The 19,228-nt window shown below is 38.2% G+C and overlaps 1 protein-coding gene across 7 annotated transcripts in view; it reads right to left on the minus strand.

The window, feature by feature from the left end:
* Positions 1-19,228, minus strand: part of CDH12 (cadherin 12) — a 1,137,841-nt gene that overhangs the window by 114,425 nt on the left and 1,004,188 nt on the right. The window lies entirely within an intron of this gene.

Here is a 19,228-nt window from a genome sequence, read left to right on the forward strand (position 1 = left end):
ATAGGATTGTTCCTTTTCATTCAATTACTCATTCAGCCTTTTCTCTAAGAGTACAAATTTGGAGCAAACCATGTCTTCCTAGATTACTATAGAAGCTAAAAGAATGAATTACTTTTTCATTTCTACCATTTTCTTTTAATAAAATGGTAGGGTTGTGACAAGAGTAAGAAACAATAACTTTTTGTAGACATTCAATGCCAAGGTCTTTCAGTTTAAAATGGTTGAGTGAATCTCAGCTATATTAACAGAGGAAAAATATATGACAGCAGCCTTTCCCAAGAAAAGAAACTTTTAGAGGGAACTTTTAGAGGGAATGTAGATAAACATTACTAGGAAGTCAGGAGTGAAGACTAATATTATCCATCATCATCAACATCATCATCATCAACATCCTCAGTATCATTAAACACAATTGGACCGATGTTTATTTCTATGCAGCATTGGGTACCTGCATTAAAGAGTCATTACAACTACCTTTCTATAATGCTATAGAAATCAACAGTTTATTAAGAGTAAAGTCCTCTCTTCCCAACAGTATTTTACCCCAGAATATTCATCAGGATGTTTACTATCCCTCCACTATACATGTGTTATATATGCAAAGTCTACAAATATTCACTACTGCCCTAATTCTGGATATAAATATTACAGATGAAAAACTATAAATTGTTCTACATGTTGGGTATATTTGAGGAAAATGAAAGTATTATACTTAGTTACAAATAGGACATTAAAATATTTGAGAAATAAGAAATATTTAGTGAAAAACATTAATAAAATTTGCCAAACTAATATCGTATTGCAACGTATAGTGGGGAAAACAAAGATGAACACATATTGTCTTTACTTTCACATTTTTGTTTTTAATGTTTACATAAACCTCCACTATGCTGAACAAATATTTTCTTCTAATAGTTGTATTAAATTATTTATGTTAATTATTTTTACAGCTCAAATATTTAAAGGAGTGAATTGGAAAATACTTCATTAATGCATCGAAGTTGCAAATGTTTTTTCATACAACCCCACCTTGTGCTACTTAAAAGGATCACTGGATAGCAAGAATAACTGCATTCCTATCATATTTCTTCAGCTGTATCTATAGAATTAAAAGTAATTGTCCACTGAATTACAGTATAGGTTAATCCTTCTTTAGTGAAAGAGCAGATTCCAATATAAATTCTCCAAAAGTTCTTAAAGATTGCCTTTCTGGGTGTTTACAAGAATGCAACTAAACACCACGATAGCAGCTTCTTTGTCAGCTGCTTGATGACTGTCACCAAACTCATGCAAAAGACAGAGATTTCATACTCTTTCCATTAAGAAGTCTCGGTCAATTGCCTGGAGCATGAAAATCTCCAAGGACTACCTTTTTCAGTGCTTGGATAGCACACCAGCTGTTCCTGACACTATTAAACACTAAATACCCGGAGGTAAGAGCAGGAGGTTGTGGCTGGGGCATGTTTAATGTGCCACAAGGAAATAATACAGTCAATGATTTGCACAGAATCTGAAGTAGTCTAGTATGTAGCAGGGAGCTTGAAATTTATTCTCTTATCACTTGAATCCAGGGGATGACAATATAACCACTCTAAACAGTTATATCTTCAGAGAGAATGCAGCTCATAGAGAAAACACTCTTGTATAAGTGGTCAGGGCCACAGTGCAGAATTTGCAATGGAGAGTATCAAGTGACTTCAAGTTCCCATATAACACTGCTTTGATCAGTAACAAATTAGTGTATATTTAGTAACAAAGCCAGCACTAAAAGTTATTTTATAGTAATAACTAAATTCTATATCTTATACTGTCACTCAAAGGGAATAAATATGTATAAAACTATCATAAAGCAAAGAATAGAGAAACTGATCATTGAGTATGACAGAACTATGATGAAGAGGCATCAGGATATGCCCACATGATACAAACTCCAACTAAATAAGTGATCACTAACATTTAAATGACTATGAGTTAGGGTTCACATGAGATCTGATTTGAATATTGTATTGGTCAGCTCAGGCTGCAATAACAAAATACCACAGCCTGGGTGTCTTAAACAATAGAAATCTACGTTCTCACAGTTTTGGACACAAGAAGTTTGAGATCAAAGAGCAGAAAAGTTGGATTTCTTATGAGACCTCTCTTCCTGGTTTCTCACTGTGTTTTCCTATGCCCTTTCCTCTTTGCTCAGACAGAGAGAGGGAGAGAGAGAGAGACAGAGAGAGAGGAGCTCCTCTCTAGTTATCTCCCTTTTTTTATAAGGTCACCATTTCTATTGGATTAGGACCCACCCTTAAGACTTCATTTAACCTTAATTACCACCTGAAAGGGTCTGTCTCCAAATACAGTCACATTCATGGTTAGGACTTCCACATATGAATTTCAGGAGGATTCAAGCCAGTTCATAACATATCGTTTTAGTATACAGATATGTGTATGTTAAACTATATGTGGAAATTAACAACTTAGTAAAGCATAATTTATTTCTATGTTGTAAAATTATAGTCATAACATAATGTGATCTCAGTAATTTGCAAGCAAACATTCATATCATAATAAAACTCTGATAGACTTATTAAACAGGCACACATTACCTAGATGAATTAATTTAAATTTGAGTCAATATTTTTTGTCCAATTTATGTTGAAAACACTAATAAAAAGCATAATGTTTCACTTTTTAGATTCAATTTTGAGAATTCATACATGTAATATCTTATATGGTCAGACAATACATTTACACAGACACAAATGCACAGAATGGTTTAATAGTTTGTAATTACTCCACTCAAGTTAATGAGTATATGAAGTGCCAGGTACACTGTCCAAGGTGCTAGGGAAACACCTTGAACATAACTGAGAGGCCAACTCTTGAAACCTTACATCCTATCTAGAGGGGAATGGGAGGAGAAACAGATTCGAGGTGAGAAACTTTTATATGGTAATCAGGAAAAGCAATTTTGTAAACTCTCATTTATGTAGAGACTTGAATAATTTTTTTGCACTCTGCTTTTCCCCTAATTTATTTATTCTTTACTTGACAATATTGTATGTATTTCTTGTGTAGAGCATGTTTTGAAATATGTATACATTGTGGAATGACTAAACTGAGCTAATTAACTTATGCATTCCCTTACATATGTATCCCTTTATGTAGTCAGAACATTTAAAATCTACTTTCCTAGCAATTTTCAAGAATACAATATATTGCTAGTAGCTGGAGTCACCATGTTGTGTGCTAGATGTCCAGAATTTATTTCTCCTGTCTAACTGAAATTGTGTATACTTTGAGCAACATCTCCCTAGTCTGCCCACTCAGTTTCCCCTGACCACCAGTATTAGTCTGTTCTATACTGCTATGAAGAAATACCAGAGGCTGGGTCATTTATAAAGAAAAAAGGTTTAATTGACTCATAGTTGAGTATGGCTGGGAAGCCCTCAGGAAACTTACAATCAGGAGGGAAGGTGAAGGGGAAGAAAGGCACCTTCTTCACAGGGGAGCAGGAAGGAGAAGTGCCAAGCAAAGGGGAAAAAGCCCCTTATAAAACCATCAGATCTCATGAAAACGCACTCACTATCATGAGAACAGCATGGGGGAAACCGCCTCCATGATCTGATTACCTTCACCTGGATCTGCCTTCAATCCAATCAGTTCTCCAGAAGGCTGTATATGCTCTGAATCAGTGTCCAATATATGGTACCGTTTCTCGCATAGCCAGGATTCACCAGTCCAGAAATCAAAGGGTGGACACGGTACCACTCACCATCACCCCTAGTGATCCACTAGCAAAATTCTTGCTTCCTGTTTCTGCGACATTACATTCTGCTGGTCTAGTGGTCTTAGTTCCAGCGGGAGAAATGCTGACACCAGGAGATACAACAATGATTCCATTAAACTGGAAGTTAAGATTGCCACCTGGCCACTTTGGGCTCCTGCTAACTCTAAGTCAACAGGCTAAGAAGGGAGTTACAGTGTTGGCTGGAGTGATTGACCTGGATTATCAAGATGAAATCAGTTTACTACTCCACGATGGAGGTAAGGAAGAGTATGTGTGGAATACAGGAAATCTCTTAGGGCATCTCTTAGTATTACCATGGCCTGTGATTAACATCAACGGGAAACTACAACCACCCAATCCAAGTAGATACAATTGGCCCAGACTCTTCAGAAAGGAAGGTTTGGGTCGCTCCACCAGGTAAAAAAAAACACGACCTGCTGAGTTGCTTGCTGAAGAAAAAGGGAATACAGAATGGGTAGCAGAAGGTCATCATCCGTACCAGCGATGACCACGTGACCCGTTGCAGAAATGAGTACTGTAATTGTCATGAATACTTCTTTTTTATTTTATTAAGAATATATTTGTGTCTGTATACATTTGTACTAAGAAAAATATCTTCATTTTCTTTATCACGTGACACAAGATTTATTGACTGCATGTCAGCATTTAAATGTTGTTAACTTTATGTAATAGCATTTAAGTTATGGATTAGTGTGCTTCGGGTTGTAAGAGGGATAGCTGTATTATGTTAGGTGTAACTATGACCTTATTATTGTCTTTAGTTGGAGATTATGTATGACTTCAGGAGATGTGTATGGGTTCGAGTTGACAAGAGGTGGACTTGTGATGGTTAATATAGAGTGTCAACTTGATTAGATTGAAGGATGCAAATTATTTTTACTGGATGTGTCTGTGAGGGTGTTGCCAAAGGAGATTAACATTTGAGTCACTGGACTGGGAGAGGCCAACTCACTCTCAATCTGGATGGGCACAATCTAATCAGCTGCAAGTGCAGCTAGAATAAAGCAGTCAGAATAAGGTGGAAGGAGCTGACTTGCTGAGTCTTCTGGCCCTCATCTTTCTCCTGTGCCAAATGCTTCCTGCCTTCAAATATCAAACTCCAACTTCTTCAGCTTTTGGACTCTTGGACATACACCAGTGGTTTGTCAGGGGTGCTCTTAGGGCTTCAGTTACAGACTGAAGGCTGTACTGTTAGCCTCCCTACGTTTGAGGTTTTGGGACTTGAACTGGCTTCCTTGCTCTTCAGCTTGCAGATGGCTGATTGTGGGACTTCACCTTGTGATCTTGCAAATCAATACTCCTTAATAAACCCTGCTTCATACATCCATCCATCCACTAGTTCTGTCCCTGTAGAGAACCCTAATACACCAGCATTCTACTCACTGCTTCTGTGAGTTTTAATTACATGCAGAGGCAGCTCTGGGTGAAACAGGTCCTGGAAGTGTTGAGGGAAACCTCAGGAAAATCAGAGCCACCTCCACTGCAGATCAAAAATCAGATGGAAGAAGTGGCAGAGAAAATGGTCATGTTTGACTTTTTAAGCCACTGTTAGGACTCCTGTGGGGTTTAACTACCCTTTTTACATTGACTTATTTTTATCTCATTATCTCTATCTATCTAGTATACTTACCCACTAACCTGTATTTCAGCTTTCATTAACATGAAAGAGATATAACTAACTACACATTAATTTTTCCCCAATACAAAACAGAACCTTAGTATACTTGCACACAATTTATACTTATTGTATGGTGCAATTGCATTAATTTAAAATTACATGAAAACTTACCTAAAATAAAAATATACTAAGTGAGAATGTAACAAAGTGAGTACTACTTTACAATTTGTAATGACTATGTGATTTACATAGTATTTTCATCTCTGATTAAATTTTGTTGTTTTCCAGTGTAATTTCTTAAACCTTATTTTATTCATTAAATATATTGAACAGACATTTTATAAAAGCACATAAAAATCCGTCTCACAATTTTTAACCAATTTCCATTCAGCCGACACTTTGTTGAGAGGATTTTGTTTATTTTCTCTATTACAAACAATTCTGCTATTAGTAAATTCTTACCATTGCCATAGCTAGATCAAAAAGCATATAGATTCAACATATTGAGCTGTATTGTCAAGGCAACTACCAGAAATTGTACTTCTTTACATTCCTATCAACAAGGTATATTTTCTAACATTCTCATTGCCCATATCCTAATTGTATGTATTTTTTATTTTATGTTTGAACTTTAACAACATATAGTTTTTGGTAATTTCTATTGTGTGTGTGTGTGTGTGTACAAGTTGCACTCTTTCTTGGCCCACTTTTTTCATGTATTATATCTGTGTCTATCTATTGAAAGGTTAATTTACTAACTTATTTTTATTTGGTTTCATTTTTATGTGGTTACTTTAAATGGTTTTCTTTTGTGTGAATGTGTTTATATCTATGTGTGCATGTGTGGTATATATACCTTAAAAACTATTATCTTTTAGTTGTGTTTGGTAAACTTATGTGGGTTTTATAGTTTAGTCTTAAACTCATTGAATTTCTATACAATGAGTGTATGGGTTCTGAAGCCCAGACTAGGCAAGCCAGCTTAATTTCATGATATAACTACAGAGGGCTTGCTTCTGCTCTTTTATGTATCATGTAATAATCATCTTTTATTTATTTGATTTAATTAAGACTAATAATATAAAGGCTTGGGATAAATTTTAAGAATCATCTGGCATAATGTTTCCATTTTACAATCCAATACTTGAAGGCCAGTGATGTTAAAATCATTCTTATTGGTACTTAAAGACATTCTCATCCAAAAGGTAGCAAGGTGAGGGTGGAACTGAGCCCCACTAACTCACAATTTCAGTTAAAGTAGTCATAGTTAATTCATTCATGTCTTCTTTCAATCAATTTTGTTAATTCATTCATGTCTTCTTTCAATCAATAACTATTTACATTTGTATACTATGCACCAGATGATACTTTCAATGAACAATAAAAAAAGTATGTTACATAATTATTTATTTTGTAAAATGCTACTTCTAGCATGACAGTTTTGTATTCTATGTATTATTTCCATTGGAAGTATTAAATAAACTTGCTAGGAAGACATAGAAAATAGATAAATATAAGCAGATTATATTTAATACATGGCCTCTAGATTTTCCATATGTATAGGAATATTCTAGTAATTGCATGTGCTCTTTCTTTTTATCACTCTGCCATTGTCTTAACAGGTTGAGGTCCTCACCTTCTCACAATTGCAAAGCTGAAATGAATCCTGTCTGCTTTCTCCTTCAGCCCCTTCAGTTCCTTTAACATAGGAACATCGGAGTCTTTTTTTTTTTTTTTTCACCTAGTTTTTTCCTCTTTTTTTTTTTTCTTTTATTATTATTATTATTATTATTATTATTATACTTTAAGTTTTATGGTACATGTGCGCAATGTGCAGGTAAGTTACATATGTATACATGTGCCATGCTGGTGCGCTGCACCCACCAACTCGTCATCTAGCATTAGGTATATCTCCCAATGCTATCCCTCCCCCCTCCCCCCACCCCACAACAGTCCCCGAAGTGTGATGTTCCCCTTCCTGTGTCCATGTGTTCTCATTGTTCAATTCCCACCTATGAGTGAGAATATGCGGTGTTTGGTTTTTTGTTCTTGCGATAGTTTACTGAGAATGATGATTTCCAATTTCATCCATGTCCCTACAAAGGACATGAACTCATCATTTTTTATGGCTGCATAGTATTCCATGGTGTATATATGTGCCACAGTTTATTAATCCAGTCTATCATTGTTGGACATTTGGCTTGGTTCCAAGTCTTTGCTATTGTGAATAATGCCGCAATAAACATACGTGTGCATGTGTCTTTATAGCAGCATGATTTATAGTCCTTTGGGTATATACCCAGTAATGGGATGGCTGGGTCGAATGGAATTTCTAGTTCTAGATCCCTGAGGAATCGCCACACTGACTTCCACAAGGGTTGAACTAGTTTACAGTCCCACCAACAGTGTAAAAGTGTTCCTATTTCTCCACATCCTCTCCAGCACCTGTTGTTTCCTGACTTTTTAATGATTGCCATTCTAACTGGCGTGAGATGGTATCTCATTGTGGTTTTGATTTGCATTTCTCTGAGGAACATTGGAGTCTTTGAGCCAACTCACAAGATTGATCCTATTACTTTCATTGATTACAAAAATAAAATAGAAATAAACAAAACAGAACAAAACCACATAAAACTCTAATGGGTTTCTATCCTTATTTAAAAAAAATCATCTAAACTCATTGACATATTATGAACAGCGTGACATGAATAGATTTCAAATGTGCCTTGCAGATTAGATTCCAACTGTGCTGCCAGAGACCCCATGCTATGACTACTCATACTTATTTACTGTTTATGATGAGGCTCTTTCATGCCTCTGTGCTCTTGAACAGGTGATTCTGCTACCTGGAGGACATTTGCCTCACCGTTGATGTCCAGGTCCATGACACTTGTGTGAACTCTTTCATTTCTGATCTCAAACAGAGATAATTTTTTCACTCCTCTATAATCTCATCACACTTAGAATATTTTGAGTTTTTAAAACTCAGTACATGTTTTTTCTTACTATAGTAAAACAATTTTACACCAACAGCCCTATCATATTTATCTCTATACACTCAGCACCTAGCAGAGGTCTGTCATTAAGTCCAAAATAAATGTTTATTGATTAGATATGTACAATAATCACATAGACCTTTACACAGAAAAGACAGAAATACAATACATATAATTCTGTAAAGAGTGGCCTGGTAGCTGGTTATGATCTTTAGAGTCATTTTCAATACTAAATTGGGGGTTCTGCTGTTACTGAGTTTTCTAATGTACTTTACTGTTTTCAATGTAGAGAGTAGAACCAAAAGTAAGCAGCATTACTTTAAAAAAAATCACATAGGCAAGAAGACTTAGCCAATTTATGGAATGCAAACCAGGAGAGTTAATGTAAATTTCTTTGCTGAATAACATGAACCTTTCTCAGAACTGATGCATGTAACACAAAGAGAGAGATTTCGTGTAGCAAATCAGTTTCTTTCTGCTTTTCACTTGTGTATATACATTGCATTATAATCTAGAAATAAAACAGAATTTGGAAAATTATATTTTCTAATTCTTATTTCAGAATTATAAATATACTAAAGTTGCTTTCCGAATAAAAATGCCAAAGAAAATTGAAATTTATTTTCAATTAAAATTTAAAAATTGTACATTCTATCATATAAAAAAGACATGCAGCAGAGAAATGTAAAACAGAAAGAATATATGTGTGTGTGTGTATGCATGTAAGATACTACAAAGGAATTGAATATTATAAGACATTGAAACAAGGGTGTGCTAGCTAATTTTAAGTGTCAGCTTGACTGAATTAAGGAATATCTAGGGAACTGGTAAAGCACAACTCCTCGATGTGTCTGTGAGGGTTTTTTCAGAGAAGATTGCATGTGAGTCAGTGGACTGGATGAGGAAGATCCACCCTTAGTGTGGGTAGATACCATACAATCAGTTGGAAGCCCAAATAGAACAACAACAACAAAAAGATGGAAGAAAAGCTATTTTCTCTTTTGCATGTACGTTCTCTCTTGCCCTTCTACCTTCCCCCATGGAATCATGCAGAAAGGGTGCCCATACTGGATGCAACTTCTCAATCTTGGACTGCCTGTCCTCCAGAACTATAGGTCAAATGAATTTCTCTTCATGATGAACTTCCCGGTCTTAGGTATTCTATTACAGGAGCACAAAACAGGCTAATTGGTCAGAAAATTGATGCCAGTTGGAGTTGTTGCTATAGCAAACACCTGAAAATGTGAAAGTGACTTTGAAACTGGGTAATGGATGAGACTGGAAGAATTTAGAGGAGGAAACTAGAAAAAAACCTAGATCACCATGAACGCAGTATTAAGAGAAATTCTGGTGAGGGCTCAGAAGAAAAGAAATGTAGGTAGAGTCTGAAAGTTCTTTGAGAGTTTTTAAGTGGTTGTAATTGGAATGTTCATAGAAATATGAACAGTAAGTGCTGCTCTCATGCAGTCTCGGATGGAACTTAGGCACAAGGTATTGGAAACTGGAATTAGGTAGTCCTTGTCATACAGGATTATGAAATGCAAATCAGAGGACAGTTAATGTAAATTTCTTTGAAGAATGACATGAATCTTTTTCAGAATTGATGCATGTGACAAAAAAAGAGAGTGCTATTTCATGTTGCAAATAACTGGCAGAACTGTGTTCATATCCTAGGACTTTGTGGGAAGTAGAACTTAAGAGCAATGACCTAAGATACTCAGCAGAAGAAATATCTAAGCACCACAGCATTTAGGATGCTGCATGGCTTCTTTAAGCCACTTGAAGTAAAATAAGAGAGGAGAGAATGAGTTAAAGATAGAACTTAAAATTAAATTAAGGCAGAAAGTAAAATTTTTGAGTATTTTTAGCCTGGCCATCTAATGAATGAAAAGTATGTTTATGAGATCAAACTAAGGGGGTGGCCAAGCTACCCTTTGCTAAAGAGATTACCATGGAAAGAAGGTGGGCAGGTGCTATTCTTGAAAACACTGGATGAAAGACTCAGAAGGCATTACAGAGCACCTCAAGGCTTCCTCTTCCATCACAAGCCCAGAGCTCTGAGAGGGCAGAATGGTTTCCAGAGATAGATCCAGAGTGCCCCACTGACAGACTCACTGCTGAGGACTATCTAGGGACTCTGTTTCCCACATTCCAGCACAGTGCTCTTCAGCCACCCCAGCCATGGCTCAAGTGGGCCCAGGGGAGCTTTGACCCACCACTCTGGAAGGTACAAGCTGTAAACCTTGGCTGTAGGGTGTTTATTCTGGAGGCATGCAGAGTGAGTGGGTTGTAAGACCATGGTGGCCCTCACCTAGAGTTAAAAGAATGTCACAGAAACCCTGGGGACCTAGTCACACACTTGTCACAAGGGCAAACTCACCCCAGACAGCCCCAGCTATGGTAATGTCATATAGATCTGTACAAATGAGGCCATGTGATATGGTTTGGTTGTGTCCCTACCTAAATCTCATTTTGAATTTTAGCTCCCATAATTCTCTCATGTTGTGGGAGGGACACAGTGTGAGATGATCGAATCATGGGGATGGTTTTCACCACACTGTTCTCATGGTAGTAAATAAATTTCATGAGATCTGATGGTTTTATGAAGGGAAGCCTCTTTCTCTTGGTTCTCACTCTTGTCTTGTCTGCCACCATGTGAGATGTGCCTTTCACCTTCCACCATGATTGTGAGGCCTCTCCAGCCACATGGAACTGTGAGTCCATTACATCTCTTTCTTTTGTAAATTGCCCAGACTCCAATATGTTTTTATTGGCAGTGTGAAAAAGGACTAATAGAGTAAATTGGTACCAGTAGAGTGGGGCACTGCTGTAAAGATACCTGAAAATGTGGAAGCGACTTTGGAACCGGGTAACAGACAGAAGTTGGAACAGTTTGTAGGGCTCAGAAGAAGACAGGAAAATGTGGGACAGTTTGAAACTTCCTAGAGACTTGTTGAATGGCTTTGACCAAAACACTGTTAATGATATGGACAATGAAACCCAGGCTGAGGTGGTCTCAGATGGAGATGTGGAACTTGTTGGCAACTGGAGCAAAGGTATATCTTGCCGTGTTTTAGTAAAGAGATTGGCTGTATTTTTCCCCTGACCTAGAGATTTGTGGAGCTTTGAACTTGAGAGAGATGATTTAGGGTACCTGGTGGAAGACGTTTCTAACCAGTAAAGCATTCAAGAGGTGACTTGGGTGCTGTTATAGGCATTCAGTTTTATAAGGGAAGCAGAGCATAAAAGTTTGGAAAATTTGCAGCCTGAAATGCCATAGAAAAGAAAATGCCATTTTCAGAGGAGAAATTCAAGCTGGCTGCAGAAATTTGCATAAGTAACTAGAAGCCAAATGCTAATCACAAGGACAATGAAGAAAATGTCTCCAGGGCATGTCAGAGACCTTTGTGGCAGCCCCTCCCATCACAGACCTAGAGGTCTAGGAGGAAAAAAATGGTTTTGTGGGCCTGGCCCAGGGTCCCTCTGCTGTGTGCAGTTTAGGGACATGGTGCTCTGTGTCCCAGCCACTAAAAAGGGCCAAGGTACAGCTCTGGGCCATGGCTTCAGAGGGTTCAAGCCTCAAGCCCTGGCAGCATTCACATGGTATTGAGCCTGCGGGTGCACAGAAATCAAGAATTGAGGCTTGGGCCAGCACAGTGGCTCTCACCTGTAATCCCAGCACTTTGGGATGCCGAGAAGGGTGGATCACCTGATGTCAGGAGTCCGAGACCAGTCTGGCCAACATGGTGAACCCATGTCTCTACTAAAAATACACAAATTAGCCAGGTGTGGAGGTGCATGCCTGTAATCCCAGCTACTCAGGAGTCTGAGGCAGGAGAATGGCTTGAACCCAGGAGGCAGAGGTTGCAATGAGCTGAGATCGTGCCATTGCACTCCAGCCTTGGGGAGAAGAGTAAGACTTTGTCTCAAAAATATAAAATAAAATAAGAATTAAGGCTTGGGATCCTCTGCCTAGATTTCAGAAGATATATGGAAATGCCTGGATGTCTAGGCAGGGTGGGGCTGCACTACACCATGGGAACCCACTTCTTGCATCAGTGTGATCCGGATGTGAGACATGGAGTCAAAGGAGATCATTTTGGAACTTTAAGATTTGACTGCCCTGCTGGATTTTGAACTTGCATGGGGCCTGTAGCCCCTTTGTTTTGGCCAATTTCTCTCATTTGGAATGGCTGTATTTACCCAATGCCTATATCTGCATTGTATCTAGGAAGTAACTAATTTGCTTTTGATTTTACAGGTTCGTAGGTGGAAGGGACTTGCCTTGTCTCAGATGATACTTTGGACTGTGGACTTTTGAGTTAATGCTGAAAGGAGTTAAGACTTTTGGGGACTGTTGGGAAAGCATGATTGGCTTTTAAATGTGAGGACATGATATTTAAGGGGTGAAATGATATGGTTTGGCTGTGTCCCCACCCAAATCTCATTTTGAATTGTAGCTCCCATAATTTCCTCCTGTTGTGGGAGGGAACCAGTGGGAGGTCATTGAATCATAGGGGCAGTTTCCCCTATACTGTTCTCGTGGTAGTGAATAGGTCTCAAAATACCTGATGGTTTTATAAGGGGAAATCCCTTTCACTTGGTTCTCACTCATCTCATCTGCCGCCATGGGAGACATGCCTTTCACCATCCACCATGATTGTGAGGCCTCCCCAGCCATGTGGAACTGTGAGTCCAATTAAACCTCTTTCTTTTGTAAATTTCCCAGTCTCCAGTATGCCTTTATCAGCAGTGTAGAAAAGACTGATATGCCATGTCAGGGAGTCCCCAACCAGGCAAAGCATAGTGGATCCCTGAGAGTAGGGCTGGTCTCAAGAAACCAAACTGTAGGGCCATCAGGATGCAACTCCAAACTGGGAAAGCTATAAGCATAAGACTCTAGCCCTTAAGATGTGCTGGGTATACCAAGCCCAGCAAAGTCATAGGGGTGGAGCTTTCTGAGGCCTTGGGGGCCCAAATTCTACCCCCATGTGTGCAGACATTATTCTCTACCTTTAAGACTTAATGTTGTTTACCCTGTTGGGCTTTGGACTTACTTGAGAATAGTTACCCCTTTCTTCTTGGCTAACTCTCCCTTTTGGTACAGGAATGTCTATCCTATGCCTGTCCCACCATTGTATTTTGGGAGCAGGTAACTTGTAAATTCACAGGCTCACAACTAAAGAGGAATTTGCTTCAGAATGGATCATGGTTTGAATCTCACCCATATCTGGTTTAGATGGAATTTTGGACTTTGGACTTTGGAGTTGATGTTGGAACAAGTTAAGACTTTAGGGGCTATTGGCGTAGAATGAATGTATTTGATTGTGAAAAGGACATTAATTTTGAGGGCCAGGGTGGATTATTGGCACCACTCACCATTACCCCTGGTGACCCACTAACAAATTTTTGCTTCTTGTTCCTGCAACTTTATGCTCTGCTGGCCTACAGGTCTTAGTTCCAGAGAAAGGAATGCTTCCACCAGGACACATAACAGTGATTCCATTAAACTCAAAGCTAAGACTGCCACCAGGATACTTTGGGCTCCTCATGCATCTAAGTCAACAGTCTAAGAAGGGAGTTATAATCTTGTCTGGGGTGATTGATCTAGAATAGTGAGGTGAAATTGGACTACTACTCCACAATAGAGGTAAGGTAGAGCATGTCTAGAATACAGAAGATCCCTTAGGTTTTCTCTAGTGTTATCGTGCCCTATGATTAAGGTCAATGGGAAGTTACAATAATTCAATCTAGGTAGGACTATGAATGATGCAGAGCCTTCCTGTAAAGAACCATGACCAGCTGCCGTACTTGTGGAAGGCAAAGGGAATACAGAACGAGAAGTAGAAGACAATGTTAATAAATGCCAGCTATGAGCACATGACTAGTTGTAGAAACGAGGACTAATTATCATAAGTATTTTTTCTATATTTTTTAGAATATGTTTATGTGTATTTATACATATATTAAGAAATATTTGTTTTTCTTTATGATTTATTTTTTCATCATCAAATATAAAATATATTGATTTTATATTAGTCTTTAAGAATTGTTAATTTTATATCATAGCATTTAAGTTATGGGACATTAGGCAAAGGGTAAACATCACCCAAGAACTTTATCTCCTCTTCAGGGGAAGGAATTAAAGTATTTGTAATTGTACAAAGGATACTTGTATCACATTAGGGGGAATTATTACCTTGCTATTGTCTTTATTTGGAGATTAAGTATGGCTTAAGGAAATGCATATGGGTGCCAAGTTAATAAGGGCTGAACTTGTGATAATTAATTTTAGGTGTCAACTTGACTGAATTCAGGAATACCTAGTGGTATGGTTTGGCTCTGTGTCCCCACCCAAATCTTATCTTCAATTGTACTCCCATAATTCCCATGTGTTGTGGGAGGGATCTGGTGGAAGAAAACTGAATTATGGGGTCAGTTTCTCCCATAATGTTCTCCTGGTAGTAAATAAGTCTCACGAGATCTGATGGTTTGTTTTATCAGGGGTTTCTGCTTTTGCATCTTCCTCATTCTCTCTACACCTACAGGCATCCACGTAAGAAGTGACTTGCTCCTCTTTGCCTTTTGCCATGATTGTGAAGCTTCCCCAGCCACGTGAAACTGTAAGTTTAATTAAACCTCTTTCTTTCGAAAATTGCCCAGTCTTGGGTATGTCTTTATCAACAGCGTGAAAATGGTCTAATACACCTAGAGAAGTGGGGAAGCACTACTTCTGTGTGTGTCTGTGAGGGTGTTTCCAGAGGAGATTTGCATGTGAGTCAGTGGACTGAGTGAGGAAGATCCATCCTCAATGAGGGCAGGGACCATCCAATTAGCTGGGGACCTGGATAGAATTAAAATGGCAGACAAAAAGTGATTTGCACATGCGCGTGCATTCTTGCTGTTTCATCTTCCACCATAGGATAGCACAGCAAGAAAGATTTGTTCAGATGTAGCCATTCAATCCTGGACTTTCCAGCCTCCAGAACTGTCAGCCAAGTAGATTTCTGTTCATGATAAATTACCCAGTCTTGGGTATTTTGTTTTAGCAGTACAAAATAGATTATAACAATGAGATCTGCTTGTTCTCTGGGTCCTCTTTCTGTGTTTGCTTAGATTTATAAATGGCTTCTCCATCCTCTTTATCTTCAGTCAGGACAGCATATAAGGTATTTTACAAGAATTAGTGTGTTTTTGTTTTTGATACAGTGTCTTGCTCTGTCACCCAGGTTGGGGTACAGGGGTATAGTCATAGCCTACTGCAGCCCCAACCTGGTGAACTCCAGCAATTCTCCCACCTCAGCCTTCCAAGTAGCTGGAACTATAGGCGTATGCCACTGCACCCAGCCAATATTTGTATTTTTGGTAGAGACAGGATTTTGTCATGTTGCTCAGGCTGGTTTCACACTCCTACGCTCAAGCAATCTACCCACCTCGACATTCCAAAGTGCTGGGATTACAGGCATGAGCCACAATTCCCAGCCGCAAGAATGACTAACACCACCAATTCTTGGGCTCTCATCAGAGAGTTTAATTTAATTGTTCTTCAGTGTGACAGGTAGCAGAATTTTTAAAAAAATTTCTGAAGATGAGTCTGGAATAGCAAGGGCTAAGAATTTTCCTAGAAGAACTCATCAATTAGGAGAGGCTGCATAGCTTGACATTGTGATTATAAGCTTTGTCTCTGTGGTCTAACTTTTGAATTCCAGATTAACCATTAAACAATTGTGTGGTCTCAAGCAAATTTACCTTTACTTTAGTTCCCTCATTTGCAGAAAAGGTGAAAAAACATAGCACCAATTTTCTAGTTGTATTAAATGTGTTAATATTTACATATAAAGGCATTATAATAGAGTTTGCCACGTAGTACTGCTATTCTAGGGTATGTAAAATAAAACAAATACCGCTGGGTGCAGTGGCTCACACCTGTAATCCCAGCACTTTGGAGGCCGAGGCAGGTGGATCACTTGAGGTCAAAAGTTCGCAACCAGCCTGACCAACATGGAGAAACCCTCTCTCTACTAAAAATACAAAAAATTAGCTGGGCATGGTGGCACATGCCTGTAATCCCAGCTACTCGGGAGGCAGGAGAATCATTTGAACCCAGGAGGCAGAGGTTGCAATGAGTCGAGATTGCACCACTGCACTCGAGCTTAGGCGATAAGAGCAAAACTCCATCTCAAAAATAAAATAAAATAAAATAATACAAATGTCTACATACTCAATCTCTGTTCTCCTGCACCATGTGTAGGGTATGACTTCCAAAAGTGTGACACCTGCAAGACTCCTATCCTCAACTCTCACCCCTGAATATTCAAATACTGATCTGGAATTTATCTTCTGTGTATTAGAAAAGGGAGGTTTTGAATATATATTTAAAATACATTAAAATGCCAACGAGTAGATTGTAATGATATTGGATCACTTTATTAGAGACCCAAGGGAAAAGAATTATACATTTGTTAAGTCTTCAAGAAATAATGAAAACCTTTAAGATGGACTAGAAAAGACATGTCATAAAAATCCCCCAGAGTAGAAATGATGCCTCCTTGAACCGTACTTCTAAGATCAGAGCATCCAATTTGGTTTTTCTCTGCCTAACACCCCAACCTTGCTCAGCGTGGGCCCTGAGTAGCCCCAGCACATCTAATGCTGTGACAGCAACTTATGATTTGGTATTCAGTCCAAGGCCCCGGAAGCACTCTAAGGTTATAAAACCTTCCTCTTAGATCTGTCCTAAATATTTTAGACTATACATATTTACACCTTGTGATTCAAACCTACTCTGATGGATAAGTGTATCCATTTTTATGAGCACTTTATCTCTCAGCTGTGTGCCAAGAATTCTATAGTATCACGAATATCAATACAAATGCTAATGCCTGCGTCCAGTGACACACATTGAACTCCAACTTACAGTGTTGCCTTCTTTATACCTAATGCCTGCGTCCAGTGACACACATTGAACTCCAACTTACAGTGTTGCCTTCTTTATACCTAATGTCATTTGAAATTATTTTCATAGATGCTGTTAGGAAATTCCATAGAAATAATGATGAAATGTCTGAGTTTGGAATATACTCACTCAGGGGCTCTCAGTGATAATTCAGTAAGCTTTGTATTTTTTCTGTGTAGCATCATATTATTATAGGGTAAATAAATCACTTTTGATGCAAATGTACTTGGCCAAGGTGTTAAGAACAAGTTACTGTGACTAATTAGAGTTTAATGTACACTCTACATACCTAACATTATTTATTTTGATTTGATCAGATGCCTCTGCCATGTTAAGCGTAAGATCTATCTATCTATCTATCTATCTATCTATCTATCTATCTATCCATCTATTATCTATCTATCGATCTATCTATCATCTATCTACTTATATATCAATCATCTACCTATCTATCATCTATCTATCTATCTATCATCTTCCTATTCATTTATCTGCATCTATCTCTCTATGTAGTTTTAAGTAAAAGAAAAAACATACATATGTGTATTATATATACGCATATATAGTATATATGTGTGTGTATAAACTAGCAGTTAGAAGTACTAAATCCTAAAATCAACACTGTAATTAAATAGATATATGATCTTGTGCAAGTTATTTCAGTTCTGTAATGATAATGTAATTTTAGTGGACAGTGTGACAATCCTCCAAAAATTAGTCCCACCTAATCCTATGAACTGTTCATATTTATATTAATATATCACCATCTCCATTATACCTCCATGTACATTAGACGCTGAATTTCATGGAGGCAATTGGCTTAGGTCTAAAGCAACAAACCCATATTCTGCCCCCTTTTTTTCTGGCTAATAATGCTCGTTTAAGAAGTTAAAATGTAACCTACTTAAAGCCAACAAAATCAGAAGAGACATATGCTGGGAACTTCTAGAAAATTCTCTTTGTACCCCCTTTGGACACTGATGTGCAGATGCCTGGAATTGCTATTGCCATTTCAACACCTCTGTGGATAACTGACAAGATTGTCACAGACCAGAGGCCACAAACTTTAGCGTCACAGGGGAGAAAAATAAAGAGTCTTAACTAAACCTGCCAGAAGCTCATCCTCTAAGCATTTTGATAATTTGAGACCCTAAATCCTCTTTTGTGTGCTATTTTTTAAAAATTTTATTTTATTTTACTCTAAGTTCTGGAGGACATGTGCAGGATGTGCAGGTTTGTTACATAGGTAAACGTGTGCCATGGTGGTTTGCTGCACCTATCAACCCATCACCTAGGTATTAAGCCCAACATGCATTAGCTATTTTTCCGGATGCTCTCCCTCCCCCACCCTCCCCCACCCTCCCCCAACAGGCCCCAATGCGTGTTGTTCCCCTCTCTGTGTTCTCAGTGTTCAGCTCCCACTTAGAAGTGAGAACATGCAGTATTTGATTTTCTGCTCCTGCTTTACTTTTCTGAGGATAATAGCTTCCAGCTTCATCCATGTCCCTGCAGAGAATATGATCTCATTCCCTTTTATGGCTACATAGTATTCCATGGTGTGTTTGTACCACATTTTCTTTATCCAGTCTATCATTGTTGGACATTTGGGTTGATTTCAGGTCTTTGCTATTGTGAGTAGTGCTGCAATGAACATTTGCATGTGTATATCTTTGTAACAGAATGATTTATATTCCTTTGGGTATATACCCAGTAATGGGATTGCTGGGTCAGAATCTACAAGGAACGTAAGCAAATTTACAAGAAAAAACAAACAACCCCATTAAAAAGTGGTCAAAGGACATAAACAGACACTTCTCAAAAGAAAACATTTGTGCAGCCAACAAACATATGAAGGAAGG

This window comes from Pongo pygmaeus, chromosome 4, assembly GCF_028885625.2.
Source record: "Pongo pygmaeus isolate AG05252 chromosome 4, NHGRI_mPonPyg2-v2.0_pri, whole genome shotgun sequence".
NCBI lineage: Eukaryota > Metazoa > Chordata > Mammalia > Primates > Hominidae > Pongo > Pongo pygmaeus.